The sequence below is a fragment of the Pyxicephalus adspersus genome, chromosome 10 (genome assembly GCF_032062135.1).
Source record: "Pyxicephalus adspersus chromosome 10, UCB_Pads_2.0, whole genome shotgun sequence".
NCBI lineage: Eukaryota > Metazoa > Chordata > Amphibia > Anura > Pyxicephalidae > Pyxicephalus > Pyxicephalus adspersus.
The window spans coordinates 13,951,295-13,963,594 of record NC_092867.1 but is presented as its reverse complement, the minus strand read 5'-3'; the positions used below and the strand labels follow the sequence as shown (position 1 = coordinate 13,963,594).

The window sequence follows — 12,300 nt, the reverse complement described above, 5'->3', positions numbered from 1 at the left end:
AAAAGTCACTTCGCCAGTCGGCCAGTAAATACAGGGATTATGGGCCTGCAACCATGGTATACCCAGGATAACGGGAAAGAGTGGAGAGGGTATAACATTGAAACTTAAAAGCTCCTGATGCCCTGGTTGTAAAGTTATGAGAAGGGGAACTGTCTCCAATGTAACTGGTCCAGTCTTGATGGTGGAGCCATCTGCGAGTCCCAGATAGAGGGGTTGTTCCTTGTTGCGAAGGGGTACAAGGAGTTGCTTGGCCAGGGTGATATCCAGAAAACAGGTGCAAGCCCCAGAATCCACAAGGGCTTGTACTTCAGTGGTTCTGTTGGGGCCCTGGAGGAACAAAGAGAGCGAAATATGAGTGGAGGACGGATGAGTTAGCGTGGCTGGGGGTGAGGGAGTCGACTCACCCCTGCGCCCAGGTCTTATGGGGCAGTTACGCAGTAGATGACCAGAGAGAGAGAGAGCCACAATACAGGCAGAGATTGCCCTGAAAACACCTCTGGCACTCCTCTGCGGACAGTGAGGGCCTGGCTAGACCCAACTGCATTGGTTCTGGGCAATCCATAGAGACAGGAAGTGAAGTGGGTTTGGGGACTGATGGTGGTGGAGGTAGGTAATTGGAAGACCAGGGCGAGTGAAGGGTTCATGACTTCTCCATCCTGCACTCCCGTAATCTTCTTTCAATCTGGGTTACTAGCCTGTATAGGTAATTTAGGGAATCTGGAACACCCACTCTTGCTTTACATAAACCAAGATTTCAACACTGTGTTCCATCAATCAGAAGGCCCAGGCCTGTGGTTCCCCCTGAAGGAGGGAGACTACAGTTCCCACCTTGATATGTTCCTCAGCAAAAGTTCTAGGCTGCAGGGAAAAATATAACAGGTCAGGAAGCGGTATCTTGGGCTCAGATGTGGCTGGGAGAGGTGGTTGGCTGGAAGGAAGGGCTTACTGAGCCAGAGGTTGAGCTGGTGGAGCAGGCAAGGTTTGCAAACAGCTTTCCAAGTGGAAGTACCCTATCTGAACTTCCTGCACAGAAATTTTGATCTTCGCAATCAGCTTGCACAGTTCCTCAAGAGGCGATCTTTCTCAAGAAGCCGACATTTTGGCTCTGACTTTCTGTCAGGATCTCCTCAGGCAGGTAGCACCGGATCACCCAAGGCACAGAGTGACAGCAGGTCTTCACCAGGGAACCCTGCATGGGGTGATGGGCCAGTAGCCAGGAGGCTACTGGGCTCTTTGATGCTGGAGGTCACCAGCTCGTGACCCTTGTGGTAGGTGGCAGACAGGCCAAGTCAGGTTCCAGGCACAGGTTAGGGCAGGCAGCAGATAGGCAAAGTCAGGTTCCAGGCACAGGTCAGGGCAGGTGGCAGACAGGCAAGGTCAGGTTCCAGGCACAGGTTAGGGCAGGCGGCAGATAGGCAAAGTCAGGTTCCAGGCACAGGTCAGGTCAGAAATCACAAAGAAATCATAAGCAGACTATCAAGGTAGCTGGTGCAAAGTCACAGCCCCAGCCTCCATTACTGCTGAGACTAAATAGCCTATGCCCCTTTAAGAAGCTCCTCCTCCCTGTGCTGTGTCAGTGTAATCAGAACGGGAAGTGCTGCATGTTCTGTCACCCAGAGACAAAGAGTGAGTTCTGCGTTTAATAGCTCGGCAGGGTACACAGGCACAGGATGAAGCAGAACAGTTTACCTGGGGCCGCTGTGGGAACCTACAGGTATTGTGACACTTACAACGTTACATAATTACATAGTACGTCAGGTTGAAAAAAGACATCAAGTTCAACCACTAGGGTAAAAAACATATCCCAGAAATAAAACCCTTCACACATAGTTGATCCAGAGGAAGGCAAAAAAAAACCCTGGTACTATTTGCTTCCACAAGGAAAAAAAATATTTTGTGAATCCATGAGGCAATCGGATGTTCCCTGGATCAATAGTCTCTGTTATCTACCTTGAATGTAGCTGAATCTCGTATGGTAGTGAGAGGATAACAAGGGAGCAACAATTTACTGCCCTGGGTAATGAGGGAGCAGTTCCATAGAGATTGATCAACTGTGTCTATGTTGTAAACCTACATCATGATCGCCCATGTGGCATGGCCCTTATTGATAAGAACCCAGAACCCAGCCCACCAAAAAAATGAAATAATACTCTGGGGTGGACTGACCATTTAACAGTTAAACAAAGAATGAAGCACAGAGGATGTTGACTGTGCTTGTGTTATGTTACATTTTAGTGTAATTATGTTGATTATGCTGAGACTTTAATTTAGCAGAACCTTTCTTGTGGTAATGCATTGTAGATCAAGTCATGTGGCGCTCTGACCTTAATATAATAGCGTCAGTGCTCCTTTGCTTACCTTTGGCTAATTAAAACATATACAGTGCTGCATTGCCATTATTTATCCCGTTCTCATTTTGATCATTGTGGTAATACATTCTGAAGAGCGATGGCGGTGTCATGTAATTAAGCTGTAATGAAAGAGCCAACTTGGAAAAGGTTTCTTTTACAATAAATGCAAATTAATTTATTATCAGATGAGACGCAATCATTCTGGCTGGGTATTCTAGATGACTACCAGTAATTATTCATTAGAACTATCAATAGAGTGTGTTGGAATTTGAGGAGATGCTAAAATTTGAGGCAAATTCTTTTATTTTTTAGTGTGATTAAAAATGGGTAAACACATTTTATGGAGCTGAACTTTTTGTAATTCTCTATAGGTACTGGCTTGTCATTGGTCTGCCCTTAGCTGACCTTAAAGCTGCCACTTTTCTTTCATGTTTCTGCTCTTTCTGTCTTTTTTTTTTTGTGTTTCTGATATCCTTGCCTTGACACTGCTACTGAATGGTGCCCCGTCTCAGTCTCCACACTGCAGCTTGCTTAGTAGCCATTTGCCCTTTCTTAGGTTTTCCCTTTAACGTATTTCCCTTGGGGAATTACTTAGGGTATCATTTTCCCTTACCAACATTCAGTTTGCTAAATGAACAACCTTTAGTGACCTTTGGAAAACTGACCCTGATGGCAGAGGCCAGCCGTTTATATAGTTGCAGTAACGTCTGGCTGGACCTGAACACATTTAGCCACTACAATGCTGACTGATACCTGGTCCCCTAAGGTTTCTCTTGGCCTTCTTGAACTGTCTTCTCATGGCCACCAGTCTACTACTCACCTTACTTTTACAGCCATGGCCTTTGTTTTGTTTTTTTACACTACCACTACACACAGGGGTATTTTTTACTTGGTGATACCCATGCCAAAATGGGCACTTTAAAACTCAGGTAATTCTTGTTATATATTACATTCAAATGCATCTGACTGACAGAGAGAATAGTTCAATGCATTGACCACAAACATGCACTGATGTAGAAACTATAAACGTGCCTATTTTGTCATTTAATGGCTGAACAGACATTAGTTTGACCTCCAAAATCATAAATGCCCTATGCTAAGCCAGATCATATGCAGATATGGATTAAAATAGTATTTAAAAAACTGTTAGGTGAGGTCACATTAGATTTTCCATGTTCGTAGCTGGTAGTGGTTAGTCACATTCAACTGGATTCAACTGGAGAAGATTGCTACTAAACTAGTATAAAACTAGCTAGCACTACCTATCTGAGTGACCCACTAAGTTTTGTTATCTGAGCAAGGCACTTGGATAAAAGGTGCAAAGATTTCAAAATTAGGGAGCAATTATAACTCTGCCATGACTTGAATAAACATAAGCCTTTCTAGGTTGTTTCCATTATTGTGGTTTCAAAACTTATCCGATGGTGGATCTTCTCCCAGAATTTGTCTGCTTCTTACTGGAGGTTTTGTGATTTGACTTGACCATATGTAAAGTCAAGACTAACAGGGAACTTTCAAATTAATGATTTGCACTTAAAAAATAATCACTGCCATAAAAAGCTGTTTTCTGACTTCAGCTTTAGGGTGTTTAGTTGACATATTCTTGAAAAATTCCAGCTGTGTATGTTACCCAAAAGGTACCTTCTTTGGTATTAAATGGTAGATACATTTGTACAATGACTGGATCCATTTTTGTATGGCTACCTTTAGAGGGATTTTAAAAACACAACCAAGATCTAGCTCATGTTAAATAAATTCCTTCCATGAACTTATTAAATACAGATTTTATTTTATATAACACATATAATGCACTAGGCGTTAATAATGAAACTCCTTGTTTTACCTTCTTTCATATCTGATACTAAAAAGTAAATGCAATCGTGAAATAATTTTTTTTTTATCATTTGTGTTGCCATGTTATAGCTATTGTGCTGCGGTTTTATCTCCTCTTTGTACTTGCAATAACGTATTATTTGATCATGAATCACTTTAATGGATTGAAACATAAGCATGCGGGTTGAAAAATAGATACATTAGTCAAATCAGTAAATAAATATGAAAATATATATCTGCTAGAAAAAAAGCAACTTGGCTACTGTGCCCTCCAAGTTGGACGTGGGAATGTGAAATATATGGCTTTAAAATATGGCTCTGAAAGTCAGCTAGCCCATGCCTGCAGCCTAAAAGGAATTTTGAACACAGAGTAAGTAGTATTTCATCAATAAAATCATAAAATAAGGACATTAAAATGAAGGAATGATTGAGTGCCGCAGGACATTTTTAAAATCACCCTTCAGTTTGTGGCTAGAGTAGTTTAGGAGACGACATTGCATAGTTTTCCTATACATTTGCTTACAAATGGCTTTCGTTAACAAACAGCCTTTCTCCAATGCCCCTGTAGCAAATATTTATTATTGTTTTTGCTGTTCTAATTTTTTTCCCCAGAATTATTACAGAGGGTTCTAGAGTGCGCCTTTGATACAGCAAAACATTTATTTACTGCTTTTTGGCAGTGATATTTCTTTTATTTAATTTGGGGTTCTTAAAAATGACCTATACACATATATTTTGTAATAGTAGAACATAGATGTTGTAATAGGCTCTCATGAACAGATTTATTTATTCTTGGCTTATGCATTGGATTTTTTGTTAGGGTAAAGGCCTTCTACTAACAAGATGAGCTTTTTGCAAAAGAGCAGAAAAGGGTAGGGATTTTTTGGGGCAAACCAGGCAAGACTGGTAAAACTGGGGCTTTCAAGCACGCTCTAGATATGGGCCCAGATGAACTTGTTTTAGAAAATGCTTATGGTAGGCCACAGAATTGCAATTGGGCCTTTAAAGCTCTGAATCTCACCAATCAGTTTATACCACAAAGCACTCCCCAGTTGACCACTGAAATGGCAAAATGTGCCCAAATCTCTCATATTTTACAGATCCTTAAAAATCTCTATGTTTTCTTGTTAAGACATTACCTAATCCTATCCCACAACACCCAACACCATCTGCTCTGCACTCTCCTCTGAAATTTGCACCATGCTAAATCCCATGTACTCCTACTTTTCCTTGTAGTGACTGTGGACTTTCCAGGTAAACTAGTAAAGAATCAAAATGGAAAAACTGGATTACAATACACATGGTGGATCTGGAACATTTGTTTGGCAATGCAAATTCTTTATCTGAAATTTTGTCATTACTGTTTTTATACTCCAGCTCCATTACCTGTGCTTCTTAGGAGTCCAAATTACTACAAAAACATGTGAAGAGAGGTAACCTTAATAATGGTCTGATTTCCTAAAGAGAAGAGAACTCGTGTTTGATCCATCAGGTTCCATTCTAGCACCTCATCAACAGTCTTGGGTTCATAGTCCCGGGTCTTGGTTTTGCAGTGGACCCTTTCTCTAGTGCCATCAACCCAGACGTAGGTCACCTGAACAATCCTCTCTGGGGGAAATGTCATATAGTACTCCCTCAATCCCTTGTTGAGTCTGGAACTGTATGATACAGACATGGTGGCGATTGCTGATCTTATTAGCAGGGATGCACTTCAAAAATCAACTCAGGAAGAAGCTCCCCTGTCCCGTTGAAGATAATTAGATTCCCACTGTGAACTTAAAGTGAACTTAACCCTGTTGTTAGAACAGAACATAGAATAAACACACACATTTAACATCTAAATAAATATAAATATATATATATATTTATATATATAATGTATTTTGTGCAGACTTCAGTCTATAAAATATTCCCTTGTACAGATATCCAAAATGCTTTAGGCACTGCCGGAAGTGGAGAAGGTTATGATGTGGCAGGAATAGGAACACTTACTGTACTAAAGAACTATCCTACATTGTAATTGTTGCATTTTTTAAAAAGTTGATGGGTATATTGCAAGCAAACTTTTTTAAATGTAAAACAAAAATGCTGCAAGTAAACACATTTTCTGTGCTACCCAATCTGCATTTTGTTTTAGTTGGTCTCAGCGTCACCTTCAACCTCACTTCATATTATATGTGAAACAGTACCACCAGTGATGCACATTCCACAATTCAAAAATAAATGAGCCTGATAAATAGACCTGAATACTTAACTACCTACAGATACATGTTAAGCACTATCTTTCTAATAATAAAAAAAAAATTAAATATATATGGTCATGTGAGTCTTGTTGTGGTCTGTTATAAATCAATTAATGAAAAACCTTTACTATGCTCTAAAGATTGAAGGGGATGGAAAGACGATGTGTAATCTGGTTAATAATCTTTATTTACACTTTTTACAACCATCAGGTTCCCATATGTGTATCACATTATACTCGGTAATCAGTCTGACATCTGTGTCACTACTCAGCTCCAGTATCATGTAATTTATTTGCTGTGAACAGCCTCTGAGTATATTGCTAATGGCTTTGATGGAGGTGTTTTAATCATTGCCATTTTCAGTTCTGTAGAAGACATGGACTAGACTACGAGTTTTGGAGCTTTAGAAAATGTGAGTGCACCATGAAAACCTTGTTGTTTGACTATGCATTAGAAAATAAAAGGAAGAAAACCCATCTAAGGGTGTTGTATACATAGCGGCATAATACAGATTATTGGCGTCTCTAACACTTTTATCAAAAATGTACTTTTACATTATATACATTGCATTTCTCACTTCTGTGACCATAAAACACACTTTCAATCCATTGCTCTTTCTTTCCTACTGATTGAAATATGATCCAACCTATTGCCAGGATTTGACATACAAAAGATTATTACACCCTATTTGGATTTAGGTTAATAAAGGTCCAGCAGTTACCTAAATGTGGACTTGAAGCATCAGGCAGGTAGGGGGTCACAGAATGGCAAATTTCATTTAAAGTATCACTCATAGGAATTTTTTCATGGTTCATATTCTGTTAATTAAACCTAATTTTTAACTTCATATAGGAGAGCTAGAATTTAGCTTTAAATGCAATTGGTGGAATTAATGGAGTTTGACTTTGTTACACATCACTTAAAATTGCACGTATGCTGATTAGATCAGATAAGCAACGATATTCAGCACAGGCAAAATTCTACTCAAATTATGCTGACTCAGTGGCAATACATTTTCATCAGATTCCATGTAGAAACGTCAGAATACTACTAATTCTTTCTGTTTCCATTTAAGTTTATGGTTCACAACTTTAAAACAGTTAAAGTTATATTAAAGCTACTTGACATAGTATTGCTATCAAAATTGCTGAGAGAAAAGAGAGGTAGTGTTAGGGGCACTAGTTTTTCTTATGAAGTGAAGTATAAATATAGACAGGAAATCCCATTCAACTTAGCAGGGAGGATGAGGTGACTTTGCATCAGAAGTTTGCTCATGAGCAACCCAAGACTTCTATCTACAATAGGCTTTTGTCCTAAATCAGTTGCCAGTATTGAAATGTGTGAATGTCTGTTTATTCAAAAATGTAATTTGGAAAAACCTTTTGTAATAGTATATGGACACTTTGGGCCTAAAGTGAACATCGTAACCACAAAGATTCCTCAAATAACATGTTTATAGTATGCTTGGAGGCTAAAATTTTCAGTGAAGGGTTGCTATCTTGGGACCCACTTATTTATTATAGCTTCCAGATTTCTAATAAGTACCCCCAACAAACCTTCACAACTTTTTTAGGGACAAGTTGTGGGGAAGGTGCCCTGTCCCTCAACTATGGGATCCCCCACTGCTAAGAGGAAAGCATGGTGCCTGGTATGGACCAAGTATGAGGGGCGGTACACATTTGCTACCTACTTTTTTCCCACTTGTCTAAGCTCCTAGCCAGGAAAAAGATGTAGTTTAAATATTAGGGGGGATATCAGGTATTGGAAGAACAAACATCTGTATATATAAAAAATATCTAGCTGGAGAGTCTGGAGCTTTACAAAACCTCATCCTACATTATAGCTTAATTGATGATCTTTGTTGTAGCAATAAATACATATATACATTTGTTCACCATAATCTCAACAATCTGTGATTAGACAGCAAAGGAGCAGCAGAAGACCGATGAGTTTAAAAATGTATTCTCTCCTATCAGCATGTTACTTGTAGCACACCTAATTTCCCCTTATTGCTTCCCCAACCTTTCCTTGCAAGAGTCAAATTCAGATAATTATACTAGTTGCACCTCAAAATACATTTAAATATTTTTATTTAATACTAATGTATTAATATATATTATTATGTGTACCTGGAAGTCAGCTTTAACTTAGTGCAGTGTTTCAAATAAGGACTTATCACTTTTTAATGTAAAGATCCCCTGTTATACTGTTTCTAGGTCATCCCCAGAAAAGGAAGACCACTTATGCTTCTAGGTCATCCAAGAAAAAGGAGGAACACTGCTTTTAGGCCATTCAAGAAAATGAAGGACCGCTTCGACTTCTAGGCCATCCAAAAAAAAGTAAGACCACTTCTAGGTCATTCAAGAAAATGGAGGACCACTTCGACTTCTAGGCCATCCAAAAAAAAGTAAGACCACTTCTAGGTCATTCAAGAAAAAGGAGGACCACTTCTGCTTCTAGGTCATCCAAAAGAAAGGAAGAGCACTTCAGAAAATAAGAGGACCACTTTGGCTTCCAGGTGTGTAAACTAGCTTATTATATTATATAATAATGAAAAATGGAAAATCCTAAGAAAGCCAGAAGAACCAGAAACTCTTCATTATACAACACTTTTCCCACCATCCAAAAGGTGAATGGTGATTGGATTTCTACTATTTGTTTCCTTATTCTGTCCCTGAAAACTTTATTGCTCATTATCTAGTGAGCAGTGATGAAGTGCCACATGATTTACTGGGAGCCAAAATCTGTGTTTCACCGCTAAATGTGGGGTCTGTCTTTTGTGTTTTAGGCAGCGGACCTTTCCCATGGCTAAGGGAACATACATGCCGATTTAGTGCCCTCCATTACTAATAAATGTTCACATTTCATAGCCAACTTCTCATTTACTTCAATCCCCTTTTGTTGCTTAAAAATAAAATCTATTTAATTGAGCCAATTCACAGTAACATTTGAATTCCGTTGCATTTAATCATTTTGTATTAAATTTCCTTCTGTTCCTTTTTATTTCTTTTAAACTTTTTTTTTAACGAGATTGTGACTCTTTAACTGTTATGACCTTGCAGGAACGCTGTATATATTTATGTGACTTTTGTTTTGTCCTTTACGTAGAAAGCAAAGCAATTGTCTCCTAATTATATAATAATGCTTGTTCCTTCCAGATATGACTTTAAAACATAATTCAGCTCCATAACAGCAAAAGTGAGTTCCAGGTTGCCTTTTTAATAGAGGAAATTGATGTAGGGTTGGCACGCCAAACAGCACAGCTCTGTTACATATAAAATGTTGCTTTAAAATGTGTTGTGCTGATGTCATCGATAAAGTTTTTAGTTCAAAATGTGAGCGTTAGCGAGACATTGTATACGGTGTAAGGCTTTTTCTCTCCACTTTTATTGACATTTACAATTATTAATGTGCCCCTGTAACTAATAAGGAACAAGGGAATCACAGCCTATTTTTCCAAGCTTTACTAAACCTTAAGCTGTGCAATTTAATAGCACTATTGCTAGCATTATGGGCATGGTAGATGGCTTCATAAACACTTAAGAAAAATGAATTATGTTACCACAAAGGGATTACCGTGTATCATTACGGCCAGGTAAATGCCAGAACAGTGACATAATTGGTTGTTGGGAGTAAAATACAACCCCCTTTAAAATGTTACTAAGGTAAAAGCTGTAGGATTGTAATTCATTATACATAAACATGACTACAAGTTATTTATCATTTTCTGAATCACGAATCTATTCCGTACACATTTCCATAATTTTGCCGGCTGATACTTCATTAGCTCTTTTCAAACAACTACCTTACCCAGGGTTTTTTTTTAGAGGCTTATATTTAGTTCTCCTTAATGATGGATGAATTTTCTTGAATAAATTATCAAAGATTTGACGCGATTCAATACCAACCTACAACAAGAAAAAAAAAAAAACACCATGAGTCTCCCTTTATTTTTTAAACCAGGTTGAAAACATTCATGTGTACTATTAGTATTAGTAAAGGTGACAATCAACTATTCATGTTTGTGTGCTGCTATTTTTTATGCCTCAGTTAAAGAGACAGTAAACACAAATTACCATTTGGTATACGGGGAAAATAAAGCCTGCAAGTGCTTCACAACTTTTTCACCAGGACCATTTTTGTAATTTTCAAATATTTTTTACTTAAAGCCTTGAAAAATGCAGAGGGACTGTAGAATAAAATGTGGTCGCTGCAATATTTACCACTGATCATTTTGAAATATTGTGGATCAAATATCAAAAAAGCTAAGGTAATTACACTTACATGAGTGAAGCTGGGTGATCTAGAAAACCTGGAATGGATCTGGTCCAGGATTCAAAACACTTGCTAGCACATGGCAAATGATGTTGAAGAAATTCATTTCAGGTTTGCTGGTTCACCCAGCTTTACTGATAAAAGTGTATCCTCTCCAGCCTTGGAGAGCTTTTATAAACCAGGCCCATAAAATCCAGGTTTCCAGGGGTTTTTCAATAGGGTTTTCCTGGGATAACCTCTGTACCCCCACACCCTTTCACTCCTGCCCTTCTACACTTCTCTTTTCATCTTTTACCCTTTTTATCTCCCTTTAGTCCCTTGCCTTTCAGGTGTCTCCTTCTTTCCTACTTCTCTTTTTGTTTGCTTCTTTCTTTTATCTTTTTGGCCTGTTATAGCTTTCTTTTGGTTCATTGGTAGGCCTCTGGGATTGTTGGGACCTTTATGGATTTGTGCTTAGTGGTGATCTTCTTTGCCCCTTTACTCTAACTTTGAGGGTCTGGTCCAATAGCCAATGTAACTACACTCCATAGTTTGCAATGATAATGTTACTAAAATGGATTTATCACCAATTTTTTATCATATAAAAGGGTGACTGACCATTATATAAAAAAAAAAAAATTGTTTTTTTATTTAATACATTTTTTTTTAATTTGAAGGGGAGGACCCTTCACTTTTCATCCTCATTAAAGGGAAAATCTGCAGCCTTCAGGGATACATATGTCAAATATCCCAGGAGGCTACTGACTGCTAAAAAAATGTACTGATCCCTGTGCACAGGCCCGAAATCAGCAATTTTTTTTATATTTCAGGAAAGCTCTTTATACACATACCCAAGATTTTTTTTTGTTTAAATTGTTTTTATTGAGGAGGCAAAGGTATTATAACAAGGGGAAACATAGTTTAGAACTACATATTACAGCATATGTGGAGCCTGGGTACAACCCTTTTGAGTATATTTGGCATGAAATTGACTTAAGTCGTAATATTTTATGACCCATAGGTCAGACAGGAGGTTGTGCCACGCTCCAAATGTTGACCTTGAGAACATTGACATAACTAGCTCAGATTACCGCTATACCACAAACACCATTACATCAAGATAGAAAGGGTATCAATTAAGGTTGTCTATAGTATTATCCTTTCAAACTAAATAGCCTGTTCATATGTTTCCTTTGGATTTCAATTAAAACACTGTGTGGGGACTATAGCAAAATAACACTAGGAAGACATACGCAGACCTAGCCCTACTGGAAATGGGAGAGGGTTGGGGTAGAGGATGGCTGAGAATTAGGGGAGTGATATGGGGGTGTGTGGAGGGGTGAATGATATTTAAGAAAATAATTCTGCTCTAAGATCCATAATTTTTGTTTTTTTAGTATTCGCTATGTATTTATACTCTGGCAGTTATGTTATTCAATTATACCAAGTGTTACATTGTTGTGTCTTTGTTGTTTGATTTGTTGAACCTTCTTGTTTTGCTGTTATCTATAATATTATAAAAAATGAATTGAAGATAAAAAGCTTCTTTTGCCATGGCAATTACCATAGGTCATTGACTGTCCAGGGGAATACCAGTTGTGATGTCAGTGACAGTTCCA

At 38.3% G+C, this 12,300-nt stretch overlaps 1 long non-coding RNA gene across 1 annotated transcript in view; it reads left to right on the top strand.

The window, feature by feature from the left end:
• LOC140339489 (uncharacterized) overlaps nucleotides 1–9,280 on the top strand; it is a 210,016-nt gene extending 200,736 nt beyond the window's left edge. Inside the window, exon 4 of the long non-coding RNA XR_011922451.1 lies at nucleotides 8,644–9,280. This is a non-coding gene — a long non-coding RNA (uncharacterized lncRNA). The remainder of the gene's footprint in view (nucleotides 1–8,643) is intronic.
• The last annotated feature ends 3,020 nt before the right edge of the window (nucleotides 9,281–12,300 follow it).